Source organism: Equus quagga, chromosome 4 (assembly GCF_021613505.1).
Source record: "Equus quagga isolate Etosha38 chromosome 4, UCLA_HA_Equagga_1.0, whole genome shotgun sequence".
Taxonomy (NCBI): Eukaryota; Metazoa; Chordata; class Mammalia; order Perissodactyla; family Equidae; genus Equus; species Equus quagga.
The window spans coordinates 48,542,347-48,561,022 of record NC_060270.1 but is presented as its reverse complement, the minus strand read 5'-3'; the positions used below and the strand labels follow the sequence as shown (position 1 = coordinate 48,561,022).

Here is an 18,676-nt window from a genome sequence, read left to right as displayed (position 1 = left end):
AAATGCTTTGAAGATCAATTTCTATGTAGCGTTTATTTTGTAAAAATCTCCATCACTTTGTCTCTTCTGTTTGTTTTCACGGTGGTTGTCAAGTTGAATAAAAAAGGCAACGTGGAATAACTTGGTTCTACCTCTTCTTGAGGGTGTTAGCTAAGGGCTTGTGTGAGAGGTCAATTCACAGGGAAGGGGAGCTAGACCCAGGTGGAGGCGACACAAGCATCTCCTCTGTCAGAAAATACTCAGTGTGTGAAGAAACTTGAGTGTCCTTGATCATTAAAATAGCTTGTACTGTCACAGTCTCAACTGGATATGATTCTGCTATTATTCACTTGAGATTGTTCATTTGTTTTTATCATAAAAGGGGGCCTAAAATAAAACAGACAGCAACTCACATTTGTGATCAAAGAGATATTGTTGAGCATAAGCACCTGCTTCCCCACAGTGGGCGTCTTCGGCCTTTGGAACCACAGTGAAGCCTCAACCGCACAGAATCAGAAGAGAACAGGGTGTGGTGAGGGAGGCAATCCCAGAAGAGAAGCTTTCCCTCCGCTTGCTCCTTGACAAACTTAAAGTGTACCTCTGACTCTCAGACAATAGCAAAGATGGTAAATACCCATTACTTCTAAGTGCATTTTATATATGGCTTCTAAAATACATTTTACCTACTACTGCTATCAGGCAGTATAATATAGTTTCCAAGATCAGCTGGATTCAACTCCAGCTGCATGACCTTAGGGAAGACCTTTAACCTTCTAGGCCTTAGTTTACTTATCTGAAAAATGGAAATAATAGTAGTGACTAACTTATAGTATTGCAGTGAGGATTACATGAGGTAATATATATGAAGCGCTTGACAGTGCCTGGCACGGATGAGCTATCAGCAGAGGCTGGCTATAATTATTTATGGCCCTGTCTTGCCATTAATTTTAAATGTCTTCCCCTCTAGGCTATATGCTTCGTGAAGGCAAGACCCATGTCTCATCATTGTATTTCCAGTACCTGGAACAGTGGGTGTCTATCCCATAGATTGGTGTGGCGTGTTTATGACTTAACAACAGCAGGTCACGGAGGCGCGTGCACTTGTAGTTGGGAAGTGGTGATGGATTTGGTGCTGCTTGCCCCTTTCTCATATATCTCAGCTTTTTTACATTTACCTTAATTCTAAAAGTGCTTCCTTTACCTTTTGGCCCCTATTCCACTCCCTGTTTCCTCCAACTCAGGAAAGAGCTCAAAGAAGGAGACATTAAATCAGTGCAGTTATGTGTCACTTAAAGACGGGGATGCATGCTGAGAAATGCATCATTAGGGATTTCGTCATTGTGCGAATGTCATAGAGGGTACTTACACAGCCTAGATGGTATAGCCTACTACACACCTAGGCTATACGCTACTAATTTATGGGACGACCGTAACACATGCGGTCTGTCATTGACCGAAAGATTGTCATGTGGTGTGTGACCATAATCCAATATGGTCACTGGCACAGCTCCTCAAACTTATTTCAACTTTCAAGAAATCAAGGGAAGGCGCTGGAGACCTGGACTGGAGTTCCAGAGGCCTGGTTCTTGTCCAGGTTCTGCCCATGATCATCTAGTTCCTCTGGGACAAGTAATGTAACCCATCTGGGCCCAGGTTTCTCCATCCACAAAATGTGGAGAGACTGGGCTTAGTGATTAGGGGTGAGGGGAGTACATATCATTGTTACCACCACCCCTTTCCATCCCAAACAGCACTTGGAAATTTAGTTTTCACAATGACTGAGTGGGGTCATGTACAGCTACTGCTATTTATGGCCCTGGTGCCAGGAGTACCGCCTTCCTGCAGAGCACAGGTCAACCTCACACAAGGGAGAGGTAGCAACAGCGCCCTCTTCACTGAATGGCCTCCAGGGTTGTCCAGATCCCAGTAAGAGTCTGTGATGCAGTAATAATGACCTTAGCAAAGGAACAACAGCTTCTCTTTGGGAACATAAAGTCTTTAAATGAAGGGCCATAAATCTTAGCTTAAACAATGGCTGCTTCTCTAGGAAAGCACTGAAGGAGGGTAGGGGAACTGGAGACAAAGACAGAAGGCCAAGCTGATTCACCTTGAAACTTTTAATGGTGCCATACAGCCTGATAAAGGCAACCACCTGTGTGCGATCCCCTAAGAACTGGCCCCTTTCTGCCACACCCCTTGGTAGGCTCCCATCTACTCTTAATCTGTGGTCCTTGAGACTAAACCTTGCTCTCCAAATGTGCTATACTGTTTCTTACCTCTCTGACAGTGCGTTTTCTTGGCCTGGGACATCCTTCATCTTCCGACTTCCCAGTAAACTTACTCTTTCTGGGCTCAACTCAAGCATCACCTCCTCTGAAACCTCACTGTCAATTGCTCCTCCCTCTGCGCTACCAACAAACACATCCCTCTTTCTATTATTGCATTGAGCCCAAAGGACCAGTGGGCGACCACTCTCCCTCTCTCTTTTCCCTTCCTTCTCTCCCTTTCTTCCCCTCTGGCTTCGTTTGCAGCAGACCCTTCCCCCCACCAAAAAATCTTAAATGGAATCCTCCTGTTTCACGCAGGGGCTTGACCAGCAAAGTCCGGTCGGCTCTGCCTCCCAATTGCCCCTCCTCCCCCATAGGAGTCCCTGAGGCACCTCTGCCAACACACAATTTGAGAAAGCTGCACTTGATTTTTAACGCCCTAAGAAACAAAGAATCTTCTGAGTCAATAATTTCTCTCAAAGACACATCAACACCCAGTTCCTTCCATCAGCAGCCTGGGAGCTGAGCAGACCTAACCCATGGTACTGGCACAAGGCCAGGGAGCAGACAGGATACAAGCAATTCACTTTCTACTTCAAATGCAAGGCACTGGGCAGGTCTTGGTTTGAAATACGAAGTAAAATATCTGCTACTTTTTTGAACTTAGGGTACACGGTTGTTTCTGGTTTTAGTCACTGCTGTAATGTCCTGGAAGGTAATATTGGAAGAGGAAACAAACTACTCCTCTGCCACTTTAAATTTCACTTCCAAGCTGAAATAACAGTTCTCAATGGGTCTGACAATGACGGAATAATACACCTCAGTGCTGGCAGTTTGGGCTGAAATGAGATCCTGGAGATGGAACAATTAGCAGCCTCAGCTGCATCCCGGGCAAAGCTATCGCCATGCTCTGGAACAGGAAAGCTGCTGAGCTGTCCACGTTTGATGCAGGAGGGCCACGGAGGAGGCTGCCCGTATGAACTGCCTTTACATCCCTGGAGAACGTCAAACCAAATCAGGATCCAGATTAAGGGGGACTTTGAGGGAATGGCCAGGAGTCAGCTGATCACTAGAAACCTGAGGCACAATCACGGTTAAGACAGCGTTTAAAGAGGCAACTTCATAAAATCACAAATAAATGGAGCAGGAAGAGCCCTTAAGGCACCCAATCCAACCCCCTTCTTTCAGAGACAAGGCCAAAACCTCACAACTAAGGAGAATTGAAACCCAGGCCACTTTCTCCTCTGTCCCACTTCTGCCATCCAGCTCCTGAATTAGGAATCCTTACCATTGAAATTTAAAAATAATTTTCCAAACAAACTTCCTTTTCATATTTTCCTTAACTTGAGTTAAACATTGAACCATTCATCTCTGTTTCACATAGGATTTTTTAAAATTTATTTTTTCGACTTGAGGCAGAGCAATGAGGGAGGATGTTATTATTACAGGAGAATTCTGAAGTGGAAATTTAATATTACTCCTAATTTTAATTTATTTCCACTTATGAGAGAAATTAATTCAATTCAATTCATATTCAAACATAGGCACCATCTAAATTTGGATCTAAAATACATATTCAACCAAGGACTAAAAATCAAAATCTGGAAAAAACTAACCTCTAAAGGGAGAGAAAAGAGTTAAAAAAATTTTTTCTCCACAAAAATTAGAGAAATTGTCCCATCAGCTTTCAGTTGCTGAGTCATTTCTCAATAAAAGAATAAACTAAGATTTCTTTCCCACTGGAATAACCAACAATAACAAAAATAACAGCCTAAATCTAGAAAGACAAAATTAATATTCCAGTAGGACCCAAAACCTAATGTCCATCACGTCCCCAAGCATAAAAAGCCTGTCCACAAGAAAGGACGGGGAAGGGCATCAAATCAGGATGCAGAGGGTGGGGGTCCCTCGGAGCTGGCGGCCCAGTCCAGCCTGGTCCTCGGACACACTTCCAAACCTCACTCTGCAACTCTTTCCCTTTCTTCTACCTCACCACTGAGGTAAAGAACTATGCTGATTCATGTTCCATACAAATAATTCAACACTAAATCTAAACTACTCAAGGATTATCGTGCTCTACCCTTTTCTCTCCTCCCTAAAACAAACGCAAGAGAAAAACAACGGTTTTGTCTGAAATAGCCATGGAAGCCTCAGTTCTGTTATTGCTGCTATTTTCTAAGGAACAGCAAGATGGCTTTTGAGCTGCTAGCCTGAGGCTAGCCTGGAAGAGACAGTACTTTCATTTCTAGGTCACTGAAATACATTTGTTTCCAGCAGAGCACAGAAGCAAACTGGGGTTGTGGAAAATGCAGACACTCCACCTATGATTTCCTTCCCCCACCCCCGATCCAAGGACTCACACACAGGTAGAGAGTGTTTTTAGCTGTCTGTGTTTAGCTTACGTTAGATCTCATCTTTATGGAGGAAGACTTCTTCAGTTTCCTAATTGTGAGTGTGTGTCCTACCTTTGTGTTTCCATAGCATCCTAGACTAACCCCACCCCACTGATCATATCCAACACTGTGATTTCCAAAACGTGCATCATTAAGAACCATGAAAATAAATCAAATCAAATAGAAAAAAATCAGAGTGTAGAACATAGTAATGGCAACTGTTGTTTCATGGATCAAATGTTACATTATATCTATCTCTCTGTTGTCTCTTTCTATCTATCTGTCTATTGTCATTGATGCTGAAGTGCATTACTCAGACTCTCCCTTCAAGACTGCAGCACCCATCAGGTCTCAGCCAAGGAGATCTATGGGAATTGCTCTCAGCCAAAAGAGTATTGCCCAAGGTCACACTCCCTCCTGGGGACAGCCATATCAAATTCCTTGTTGATACAAGCATATAAAGGCCCAGCTCTTGTCTTAAAGCGGGACAATTCTGAAGGACCATCTTAGCTCCTGACCTCTCCTAGGCATGGCTGACATCTTTGTTGAGACTGCATTGCAGTTAAACTCCTCTGCACAGTTCTATTTTCTTCACAGGTATAGATCCTGAGAATGCTCTCCAGTAAAATTCCTGCATGTAAATCTCCATCTCTGGGCCTGTTTCCAGGGAAACCCCACTTATGACAGTTGGTGTCAGGAACGGCCCAAGGAAACAGGCCCTAAGAGTAGCTGTGAGTGAAAACCCCATCGCTGGTGACAGGTGGCTCACTGATAGCCCCTGGGGCACCGTAGCAGTGTCACTGTCAAATGTTCACTAGTGGGGAACTGAAGTAAGATACAGGTGCAAGGGAAGACACCAGTGAGTCCAATATTGCAGACTTTTGAGAGGTCCAGAAGAAACAGTAGTTTAAAAAGATGGAATCAGATGGCTTTTGCTGAGAGACACTGATATACAAGAGAAAGACAATGAAAAGCCAAGGGTGATTAATCATCAACTAAAGGCAAAGGGTGAAAATCACAAGGGAGGTGAGGTCTGTGCATGGTCTTCAAACAAGACGGGAACATCGCTCTGCAGGCTCAGAGGGTCCAGGGCATCAGGGATTTCAAGCTTTCAGGTGCATCGACTTGTCTCCCTTCCAAGTTTCAGAGTCTCATACTCCTTCCCAATTAGGCTGGAGTTGGAGAGTCAACCTTTTCTTCTACCCTGATAATTAATTCCTGGGTCTGGTCCTCAGCTTTGTCTACCCTGAGGCTGTAGATGATAAGAGTCTTTTTAAATACTATCCAAATTTTTTGGTAAATGGATATCAGCAGCAGTCAATCTTGAGAAAGATGAGCAGGAGCTCAGACTTCTCAGGAACGAGGATCTGGGTCAGCCCAACAAGTCTGCCATATAGACCAGCCAAGATGCCAAGCAAGGGGAGGAGAAGTAAACCGGGTACTGGAGAAGGGAGACGATGAGCATCAGCTGCAACCATTAGACAATACGCAATGGTGGGGGCTTCTCCTTATAACTCTGACAAGGAAAAGAGACCAGCCAGAATACTAGAGGAGCTGTTTCCAGAACTTATTAGACAAAGCAAGTGGATCCAAGCATCACACGGGACAGACTATAGTGGACGATGTGGTGTGCCACTCAGATCCCTCCTTCAGTGCTGAGGTACTCTGAGTCTCTCTCCAGGAATTGCCCTTAGACAAAGAGAGCAGCTGGACCCAATGTCATGGTTCCTGCCTAAGGGAACGCCCCTCACCTGGAGGCAGCAAGCATTCAATGACCAGTTGATGTAGGAATATAAGAGCCTACATTGCTTATGTCAAAGTGGGACAACTTTGAAGGGTTATTCCAGCTCCAAAGCTCCTTTGTGGGATTGCCTGGGGCCTTGTCACTGCATTCAACTCCTTCTTCTGCCTAAATCTGTCTTCATTCTCTCACAGGCGTTGATCCTGAGAGCACGCCCCAAAACACTTCCTACAAGCAAATTTCTGTCCTCAAAATCTGTTTCCTAGGAAACTCAATCAAGGACTCAATCTATCTATCTATTTATCATCTATCTACCTTTCTGTCTACCTATCTATATGGGTGTTCTTGATACTAACATAACATATTTCTTACTGGATCTGAGGTGAAAATTTTTACAAAAGTTCTGACCTAGAAGACGAATAGAATAAATTAAGTGAAGCATTGGGAAGTATATTCTAGATAAAGGAAACAGCATGTTCAAAGGTCCTGTGGTATGGTTATTAGAGCATTTCAGTGACTGAAAGCAGGCCAGTGCACTGTAGTAGAGAGTAAGTATCTAGCTAGTTTATGCAGGACCTCACAGGCCAATTTGAGGAGCACCGTCTTTATCCTAAGACCATTGGGCAGCCACTCAAGAGTTTGAAGTGGTGGGGTTCAGGACAGGCCACCCCAAAGTATGCCATTTTGGCATATTAATTATTTTGAATTAAAGTTACTTAAGAAACAGCCAGTGCAAGAAGGACACTGACCCTCCCCTGTCTCCCTAAAAGCAGGAAATAAATCTCCCATGTGAAAGGTACCCTCCCTGTACCAGAAGAAAGAGCGACATCTTTATCGCCAGAGATGGGGAATTCACAGCCAAAAAGGCCGTATAAAGAAATCTTGTTACTTCTTTACTAATTTACTACTCCAAGCCTAAACCCCTTTGTCTTGTCAATTCTTCACAAATTTGTTGTTTCCTTGTTTAAAAGGTATAAAAACTGCCTGCTTTGGTCACTTCTTTGAGTCTCATATTTCTATGAGCTCCCATACATATGAAATTAAATTTGGTTTTCTCCTGTTAATCTGTCTCATTTCAATTTAATTATTACCCAAAGAACCCAGAAGGGAAGAAAGGAAAAGGTTTCCTCTCCTACAGAACCAAGAGTGCAAAGTCATCAAGTTTGCATTTGAAAAGATCACTCCAGGGACAGGGCAGAGAATAGAGGAAACCAGCAAAGACAGAAGAATAACACTTACAATGCTACTTAGTAATCCAGATGAGAGATGATGGCAACTTGGACTAGGATGGAGGTAATGGAGAAGGTGAGAAGCGGATACAGTCAAGAGATATTCAGGAGGTCAAATCATCAAGACTTGGGAATGGATTGAATATATATTTAACCTGTGCCTCCCACAGTGATGGGCACAGCAGGGATAAACAACAGACTGAATGAAGTAGCAAGATTTGAGGGTTGTATTCAAGTTTTTGGTCAACACCATCCATATGTCCACATCGGTTTCTCCCATTCCCCCCTATTTCTATCCAGGCACAAAGTATATAGGAGCAGATGGGGTGATTGCGAGCAGGATTTACTGTAGCCCTCTCTTATCCAAGGGGGATACATTCCAAGACCCCAGTGGATGCCTGAAACCTGGGATAGTACTGAACCCCATAGAGACTATGTTTTTTCCTAACTAATGGCCTAACAGGCAGGTAGTGTATACAGCATGGATATGCTGGGCAAGAGGATGATTCACGACCTGAGTGGGACAGAGTGGGGCAGCACAAGATTTCATTATGCTACTCAGAAGAGCATACAATTTAAAACTTATGAATTGTCTATTTCTGGAATTTTCCATTTAATATTTTCAGACCACAGTTGGCCAGCTGAATTTAGTGGATGAAGCTCCTTTAAACTCTATAGAGAGGCCAATTGACTTCCCCTTTCCACACATCACAGATACCAGAAGTTGGTTTTAGCTTTCCCACTGAGCTATAAGGATGAGAGTGAAGGGAACTCTGATTTAGCACCCACAGTTCAGGTTAAAGCCTAGTTAAGCCCACCAATCCAGATGTCTTCAGGAATGCTGCCTTTCTTTGACAGAAGGTGCCTTGACGCAAAGAGGTGGACAGGACAACCTTATGAAAAGACTCCAAAGATCCTTAGATCCAGGAGCATGAATGTTCACAGAATATACTTGGCACAGTGTCTACTCCTAGGGTTTGCCCAGGTTAAATGGGGCCTCTATTTTTCCGTGATTTGCATGTGCCACTCATCAGTAGTGATACCGACCCTGATACGTTTCCCTACATTAAACTCAACATATATGGGGTTAAAACCAAAACACTCTTTCCCTGCTTACTCCCTGGCTTCCTGGCTCCAGAATCCACTATCCTCCATGGAGACAGACACCACCAAGGACAAGCACCTGGATTCATTATCTCCTCCCTGCCAAGAGATACAGGCTGGTGGGAACGCTCCGACCAGCAAGGCTATATGCTCCGCCTCCCCTACCTAAAACCCCAAATAAAAACCCTTCCTTTTAGCTTTTTGGGGAGTTTGGGATTTCAGCATTAGCTGCCCTCTCTCCTTGCTCAGCACTGTGCAATAATAAAATTACCACTTTCTTCCACTACCCCCAGTGTCAAAGATTGGCTTGCTGTGCAACGGGTGAGTGAACTCACTTCAGATTCAATATCAGTAGCTTAAAAAGTCTTGCTCTCCATATCTACAGAGCTGTGTATTCAGCCATCACTGTTCCCAGACTTGTGGCAAAGATGAAGCAAGGTACCGATAGAGGACAGTTCCCAAGCAACAGCTCTCCATCTCAACACCACTCCCTGTGAATTCCTCTGCTTGGCACCTCTGAGAGGCAGAAAATGGACTGTTTTCAAGATTGTTCAGGGCTGGGCCAGCTGAGGACTGAGGCTTGCTCACAGACAAGGAGTGGGGAAGAAAGACTGTGTCTTGTTTTTCTTTGTTAGAAATTAGGATTCCTCTGTCTTGATGGCAGCCAGTTTGGCTTACTTTATAAATCAAAAGGGATGATTAAAGGAAAAAAATCCAATAGTGACAATTTTTAGCAGATAATAGTTAATCTATGCAGATTCCATGGCAGGGAGCCTAATGTCTGTACCCAGGAAAGGCATGCACAGCTGAAGTGACAGCAGTGACAAGGCAGACAGGCTGTAGGGTGATGAGAGCTCAAAAACGTGGCAGAATCAGTCTCTTGGCCATGGCCTTAGGCCAAGAACGCATTTCCCAGTAACCTCCTCTCTTAACCCAAAAACTGAGCACAAAACCAAAGATCTGACTGGCTCTGGCTTAATTTATGCCACAGAATTACCACAACCATTGGTGGCTTTCATGTATTAACTTCTGGGAAGATTAGTCCTCCAGAAATTTGAACCCCTCAGATGTGGGGGTTCGAAGGATGGGGACAGAATACGCACATGCAGCCAACTCCTCACCCTCCTCAATATTCTACCCCTCCCACCCAGCCCCTCAGCCTTCCCTATCTCCCCAGTCCTGGGGACAGAGATGGCATTTAAAAGCCCTGGTTCCTGGACACCAGGCCAGGATGAAATTTATGCTCAACTTCAGTAGAAGGAGAAAAATAAGAACCCTTTGGCAATTTTTTTCAGAAAGCCAGAGATTCAACTTAAGCAGGCTTCTTTAAGATTTTTGGTGTAAAAATGTCCATTAATGAAATGTTCTTAATGTTTCAAAAGTAAAAGTAAACAACCCTATGTTGGATCCCAGCGGTTGTTTTCGTTTTTTATTGGGGGTGGCTGGGTGAGATTTTAGTACTCTATGACATCTGAGAGTCCAGGCACAGTGTTTGAAAATACATAGGTATGGTACCGTAGAGAGGTCAGTAATCCCCCGAAGATACACAGAGAAACTGTTCTTCATGCAGTCTATAAAAGTGAAATGTAACAGCATACAGCTCTTGATAGCTTACAATAGGCGGGGTGAATTGTATTGGAACCAACTTCTCTCCTCTGAGTTCCCTTACTCCCTGTCACCTTGAGACTGTCAGTTTGTCAGGCACATGGCTTCTGCACGCTGGAACCAAGAACTCCTCAAAGGCAAGGACTCTGCCTTACGTCTGTTTACCCTCTGATGTTGCCTAGGACAGGGTCTTGCAGAGTAGGTGCTAAATAAGGCTGGGAAACATGGAGTTCCCGGACCTGGCGGACCTCATAAACTGCCTCAAATCACAGTCAACAGAGAGACTCCAGTGATCCATCATGGCTTAACCTGGGAGAAGCTTGAGATAATCTGAGGAAAAGAGTGGTAGAAAGCTTTTTCTCTTAAGAAATAAGGAACTATAAGAACGGCTCATGGTATCGTAACTGGAGGAAAAAGCCATATGGTCTAACGCGTGTTTTGCTGAAGAAGATTCTGCTTTTGCTTTCTTTTCCAAGCGTTAACTAACACACTGGGTCACCGGAGCGAGCCCGGAGGCTTGAGCAGATGGGGGCATCTGCATTTCACAGTTTACCTGAGGAAAGGGTCAGGGAGAGAAGGATACAGCAAGAGAGAAGAAAGGCCCAGACAGTGCCCTGCTCAGGTTCCTCCATCTCTGCCTCCCCTTTTCCTGAGAGAATACTAACTGGAGGCAGGACTGTTCCTGCTGTTCTTGGAGAAGGACAGCTCATTTTTTCAGACTTTGAATCAATAGCTCCCTCTCTATGGACTACTTTGGGAGGCGACTCTGTCTTCCCCTCAGGACCTCAAGCAGACACTCTGCTCACTCCATCCATCCCAGCTCCCAGCAGCAGATTAAGAAGATATATGATGTCCTCTCCCCAGGCCTGCAGAGGTTTGTCAGTTACAGCCAGATACTGGCCCCTCTGGTCAGAAATTTACAACCACGTGGGCGGGAGTGGGTGGGGCTGGCTTGGCACCATAGGCAACTGTGCAAAGATAAATAATAATAATGATGATAAAAAGGCAGTGCTGCATTTCATTTCACCTAATTTATGGCTTCAATAGGAAGCCAGTCTACCCACGGTACTGTCTCGGTCACTTAATAACAGAATGTCTGTGGCAGCAGCAAAAGCAGGTCTGGAAGCTTGGAGCTAAGGGGGAAGAGAAAGGATAGCACTGGTGTGATGAGAAATAACAAAGGGAAGGGACCACAGTGTTCCCAGCTATCATTCTTGGGGTGGCAGGAACACAAATAGGGACCCATTTGACTCTTTCTCAGGGCTCATGATGAATAAACCCTCTCCCACAGTGTCCTCAAACCTCCAGAAGTTTTAATTAAAACAAAAGAAATGTCAGCAGGATAAGCACTGGAATATAATTAGGGCGCACCAAATCTAAAGTAATATGGGGAAAAAAGACTAGTAATGAAAGGGAAGCTTTCCTGTTCTAACTGAATCCCAGCTCTGTTGCTGACACAAAAATCAATTTCAATAGGCTTTAGTTGTATCTGAGCAGGAATGCAGGCGACAGATGAAATTTAGTGAGCAATCTCCTGCAGTCATAATGATTCCCATGAAAAAAGACTACAGTGAGCACTCCCAACCAAATGCCCCTGTAAGAACTCTGTAAGAAGGTATGTGCTGTGTGTGTATAGATATAGGGTTAGACATATACATATATGGATGCAGATAAAGATTTGGGGAAGATGGAATTTTAAACAATTATATAATTTTTATCCTTAAAAAATGTAGTTCAAGTTTCTACCTCACACCTTAAGCGGCAATTTTGGCTTCACCCCCAGGAGATATTTGGGGATGTCTGGGGACATTTTTTGATTGTTACAACTGCTGCTACTGATACCTAGTGAGTAGAGGCCAGAGATGCTACTAAACCTTCTATAGTACACAGGACATTCCCCTCCCCCAACAAAGAATTATTGGGCCCAAAACTGGGGTCAATGGGGGCCAAGATTGACAAACCCTGCTTTAAAAGAATTTGACATTTAATAGGTGCTCAATAAATGCTGAATTCTACTAAATGTCATATACCCCAGAGGCACTAAGGTTACAAAGATCAAAAGATAAGGTCTTGCCCTCAGGGATCTCTGGAGGGAGGTGGGTATTGTTCTTTCTTGGCTTAGCAGCATTTACTAGTGAGGGGCATATTTCTCAAATTCCAACACCCATGGCCTTTTAAAACACAGGCAATACCCAATGGCCCATAAGACCACTTTCCATCTGGTTTTTGTATATGTAAGAGGCCAATTACAAGATCTTCACTGTCTCCTAATGAAGTAGCATTTTCTAAATTAAAAAAAAACTGATAAAGTAGTATTGGGGCCAAATAAAATTTGGTTTATGATATTTAGACACAGAGGTATAATTTTGCCAATTACATTAATTTTGGAAAGCTATTCTATTTTCATTTCTCAACAATTTTTAGATCTTCTCAACAACTCTTTATAGAGTGTGTGTGTGTGTGTGTGTGTGTGTGTATGTTTCTTTCCATCCTTTCAAATGTTGAGTTATAGTTTTCAACGATTGGCAGCGCGATTCAGGAATACATTATTTTGTTTGATTAAAATATAAATCATGATGAAACTTTATGCTTAAAACATAGGGGTCAACTATATGAGAATAAAGGTGTTTGCCTTTATCCAACATAAGTTCTCCAAATAAAGGGAAATAGGAAATCTTGTCATTGCTGTAACTGATCTGTTTCTCAGAAATAAGGAAAGCAGAATTCAATTTTTTTAGAAAGAATAAGATGAGCAACATTATTCTATATTAGTGACAACCATTCACCACCTTTTAGGTACTTGAGGATTAAAGAATTCAAGTTTCTCAGAAGGGGCCAAGGAATAGCATCCAAATATGGATCTTGCACAGCGCAGGAAATGATTACGGCATAGCACTGGTTCCACCTGCAATAGTGGAAGACCCAGATCTCTGCAAAGCTGCAAATCTCTCTGCCCCCAAACACAAGTCCTCTGTGTCAGCACAGACTGCATTACAATAGTGCTTTCCAAGCCAAGGCCTGCAAATCGTTCTTTGGGTAAGAAGGCAAAGAGGACAAAAAGGACATTTGAAAACTGAAAGCCATTTTATAAATGCAGGACAGCTCTTACATATTCATAATCTTTCAAAGTGGTGGCAACACAGGCTACAGCAATTTGTCAGCAAACACATCCATCCCCTGGAAGCTCGCTGCTAGGAGTAAGTACTCACATGCCTCTCAGTAACCTATACCCTCCCTCTGAAAACAATCCTGAGGATAATTTAGTCAGAAATCTTGGGGGAGGAGACGTGGGCGAAATATGATGATACCCTGAGAAAGAACGAGGGCTCTTTTAAATAAATGTGACCTGCACCAAGCTCTAGGCAGGCTGGAATGGGTGGGTAGCTGACTAGTTAGTGAATGCATTGATTCACAGCTAAATTTAGCTGCAATCCAACTGTGACCTGTCAGGTAGCTTCCTCTCAAGGAGGGCGCGAGGTTTCCCGGATGCCAGTGAAATTCTTCTCTCCCATCAGTTTCATGCCTCTGGCTTGGACTGACTGTTGGGGACTGTGAGAAGGGCAAGGACAGCATCTTGCTGACTTTTCTGACAATCTTCTCTTCTCAAGCAGGAATTTCCCCTAGGCTAGGAGAGAATCACCCATCTGTGCTGGAGCCTGGCAAGCAGTACAGATGGGTGTGGAAGAGGAAAGGAGGAGGTGTGAGGTGCCCATGTGTGATTTACTGGGTCTAGAGTTACTTTTGGTCTATAGTTTCCTTATCTGTAAAACGGGTATAAAATAATAAGGATTAAATTAATATATATGAAAACACTTGGTATAGTGCCTGGGTAAATGATGATGACATTGCAGTGTTTTTGGTGTTATTATGAGGTCTATTTCTGACCTCATCTCCTGCTTTCCCCTGACTCCCCTCCCTTACTCACACACTCCCAGCACAGCGCCCTCTCCGTTTCCTCCAACATGCTTTTACACTTCTCCTCTTGCTCTGCTTGCCTGCTTGCTTCCTTCAAATCTTGACTCAAACATCACCTTCTCCAGGAGTCCTTTCCTGGCCATCCTGTCTAAAATTTCCACTCTGTCTGAACTCCTACTGTCCTCCTTCCCTGCTTTATCATTACCTAACAAATCACATGTTTTACTTCTTTATCATGTACATTGGACATCTCTCTCTAGAATGGAGGCATCCTGAGGGCAAGCATATCTCTTGTCTTGTTCGTTACTCTATCTTCTGTAGCAGATCCATGAGCACTCAATCGATACGTGCTGTAAGAATGAGTTCCCAACCTCCCTGTGGAAACACTTTTTTAAGTCCCTCTGCCTTGTTTTAAAAAATTATAGCATCTCTTATTTGAAGGCATAAACAGCTGATAGAACAAGGACAGTCATCAAATGAGGAAACTGAGGCTCAGAGAAGTAAGTGGTTTTTTGTTTGTTTGTTTTTATATATATATTTTTAAATTTTATTACTTTTTTTCCTTTTTCTCCCCAAAGCCCCCCAGTACATAGTTGTATATTCTTCGTTGTGGGTCCTTCTAGTTGTGGCATGTGGGACGCTGTCTCAGCGTGGTCTGATGAGCAGTGCCATGTCCGCGCCCAGGATTCGAACCAACGAAACACTGGGCCGCCTGCAGCGGAACACGCGAACTTAAGCACTCGGCCACGGGGCCAGCCCCAGAGAATCAAGTGTTTTGCAGGTCAGATTTTCCTTTCAGATCAGCCTTGCACATAAGTAAACCAAGTAAGAATGGATCGTCTCCCACTTTTTTAATTCTATTTAAAATTCTTCCTAAAGTGTAAAGGGTAAGGAACAGAGCTCTAAATTAAAATGCCTGACAATCAGAGCATATTTTGTCTAAGAAGATTTGTGTAATTATATGTAATTGTTTTATTTAAATATTAGCAACATGGCTTGAAAAGTTATATGATGTAGAGTACTGAAAAGCTATAAAGTATAGAAGTAGAAGTGAATGCATCTTCAAATTTATATTCCTGCCAGCAGCAGCCAACAGATCAACTTTACAGATAGCAATTAAGGATGAAGCTGTGCTTTTTGAACCAGAGAACGTTTGATAACCTTTCTTTGACATAAATGTGGAAAGATGGAGCTGGTAACTTTGCCCGAACCTTTCAGACCTCCATCAGCTAAGGTCACCTGCACAAAAGAATGAAGAATTGCCTTTCCTTCCTCCTCTTCCTTTCCTTCCTCATTTCCAGTTGTGCAATGTGTGTTGGCATATGGCCAAAGACTCAAATCTCAGGTCTAATTTAAACTTAGTTGCCAGGACCTGATTTCTATCACCTGGGGCCTTAGGGACTCGCCTGCTATCCAAAAGATCAGTGTCAATTTATGTTTCTTTGGCATTTAACCCAGCAATCTTGTGTTTACAATGTTAATGGTTTATTTCATTGGTAGCTTCTGTCTTTAGAAAGGAAAGGAAGAAAATCAAAATGGTGCTCATTTAAGCGACTAAGGGGACTGAGAGTTTTTAGTATTAAAATATACCTTAGGATATCTCAGGTATCCAGAAAATTTGTCTCAGATTTAAGAAACCATTATATGATAGTAATTTAATGCCAATAATAATACAATGTATTAATTACTCATTGATGCACATTCAACAGTTTATAGATCTGACTATTGAAAAATACATAAGAATTGTACATATGTTTTAAAAGCTTGGATTATACTTTTTTAAACACATCATGTTTCTGATTTTACATTTTAAAATTTTTTTTTATATCTTTTTGAGAAGAATACATTTTAGAAAACAAATTCAGAAGCCATGAAAAAAATCTTTGGAAGATAGTATATACGGTAAAGCTGAAGGAGTAAAAATATATAGATGCTATTCAGAATTTGATCAGTTTTCAATTTTTCAGTAAGGCTCTAGGCAAATCTCTTCAACATTTCATGTATTTTATAAAGAAGAGAAATAGAAATACTTGCTATGCCTGTTTTCCTTTACAGAACAAAAATGCAAACAGGAGCAACCAGATAGAATGAGTTATTATGACTCATCTTATTGAGTCAACGTTTCATTGTGTTATTCAGGACAACTTCCAACAGAGTTGTCTAACCTTGACAATTTCTGCTCAGGGACTCACAACATGTCGTAAATACAATCAGTACAATATTCCACTATTAAGCAAAATGAGTCAATAAAAAACTTTCCAAAAGGCACCATTTGTATAAATTGAAATGAATATTAGTGCACATTGGAATGTGGTCAAGTTTTTACAAAGAAAGTTCTTAGGAAAAAAATCTAATTTCACCTAAAGTGGGCATAATAATTCTAAGACTAAAAACACCTTCTTACCTTAGTCATAAGTCACATTGTTTGTTACACAACTCTGAGAAACACCATTCCCATTCTTTTCTATATGAATGGAATTTCCTGGAATTGAACAATATGGCAGCCCTGTTAAGTAACATTTAAATTCACAGGCTACTTACTGAGCATCTGTTATATATATAAAGCACTGTGTCTATCTCTGAGGGGTCTGGACAATAATAAGCGTAATTATTAAAAGTCTTAAAATTTCTTGCACTAGTTTAAATATCAGTTTAATAGATTTTACTCCTAAAGAAGATTTATAAAAATATGGAGTTTTCCCCCCTATTTGTTTCATTTTCAGAGGCTTCCTCAAGTCATGGCATCTTATTTTGAAAAGGACACCATTAGAAAGAAAATCTCTAATATATGTGGTCCTTACAAGACAGAATAATTACCTTAAAGAAAATAGCAAGAAAGAAATCCACCTTATCTCATTGAGAGAGAACCATTTTTATTAGATCCGGAATATTCTTCCCTAATTTACTTTGCAAGGTCCTCCAAGAACAACCTTATTGCAGAAAAAAATTGAAGAGGATTGAGATTTTAGAGAGGCTGTTTTGTTAAGGCCATGATAACAATTTTAACTTTGTGGTAGTGCTATGCTATTCTCAGCAAAGATACCCTTTTACTCAAATAATCAACATTATAATAATTCTCAAATATACTCACTTATCCCAAAAAAACAAAGCTTTTCTCAAAGAGTTTAAAAAAAAGGAACTTCCTACCTTCCCAATCTATATTTAGCAATACAAAATCACCCTCTAGTCTGGTCACATATTATTTCTGCCAAAGCTTTAGGTGAAGAAACTATTAAGAAAAATATATGATTCAACTTGAAATTTAATGTACTGGCCTCTGTGCTACAAAGGTCACATGGAAATGAACTTTATGATTATATTTTATTAATTAACACACCCATATTTGATATACTTCACTTACTTGAAAAATTAATTCAGTGGCAATAGGATAACAACAACTTACTGATTCTCTCTCTATATGTCCTAGGTGCTTGTCTAAAGAGACCTGAAATTACTATGCAATTATGAAAAAGGAAGTTAGAAAGATTTTTATAAGCTTCTTAACTATTTTGCATTTAACTACACCAATAATTATTTATGAACAATTTCTTTCTAGATTACTAAGATTTTCAGATACTCTTAGGAAATATAGTATTAAAGCAAGTGACTTGGAAAAGGAAGTAAGAATGAAAGGAGGCAGGAGTTCAGATCTGTTGAACTTCTTCCATCGTACACAAAGGAGCCAGTAGTGTAGGGATTGGGGTCCTACAAAACGAAGACCACAGACTTCTACTCTTCAACGCTGCACTTAGGTAAAGACTGTAATTAACATAAACTTTACAACCTAAATTGAAGTTAGAGAAGTTAGAGGATCCTGTGAGAGTGATCTGAAGGATCTGGGGAAGGATGTCAACACATTTATAATATCACAAGCTAAGGAACAGGCCGAGGAAAAAATACAATAGCAGACATTAACTAGAGAAATGTCACTAGAACAGTTGATCACCTTTTTATATTAAAAATAAAAGAAACAACAGATTTAAGCCACAATTTAAAATTTTTAATTTTCATATAAAGTATATTTGTGAAGGTGATTAAAGGGTCTGAGTTACCTGTGAAAGTTGGGACATCGTTTTAAGATACTTTTATGGCAATAGAATTAGATCCTCAAGATTTTGGTATGACGAAGATATTATAGTACTACATAATGGAAGAGGGGAAGGCTAGATTAGATGTTAAAAATCTGATTGGTGATTTTTACAGATTATACATTTCTTTCCCATAGATAATCTCATTTGCTTTGGATAACTTTCCTCTGAATACCTACTCTAATACATATATGAATGAAATGCTATTTTTTGCCCTCATGGAACAGTCACAGCTTTCCTTTAACATTTTTAATACTGTGAATATTTTAATTTAAGTAAATGAACATCAAGTCCTGTCAGAAATAGTACGAAAAAGAGAATTGGAGGTGGGAGCAGAGGTAGGTGTTTGTAGGGC

The 18,676-nt window shown here is 41.5% G+C and overlaps 1 protein-coding gene across 14 annotated transcripts in view; it reads right to left on the bottom strand.

The window, feature by feature from the left end:
• The window catches only part of TNIK (TRAF2 and NCK interacting kinase), a 382,525-nt gene that overhangs the window by 160,852 nt on the left and 202,997 nt on the right, over positions 1–18,676 (bottom strand). The gene's annotated exons all lie outside the window — the stretch shown is intronic.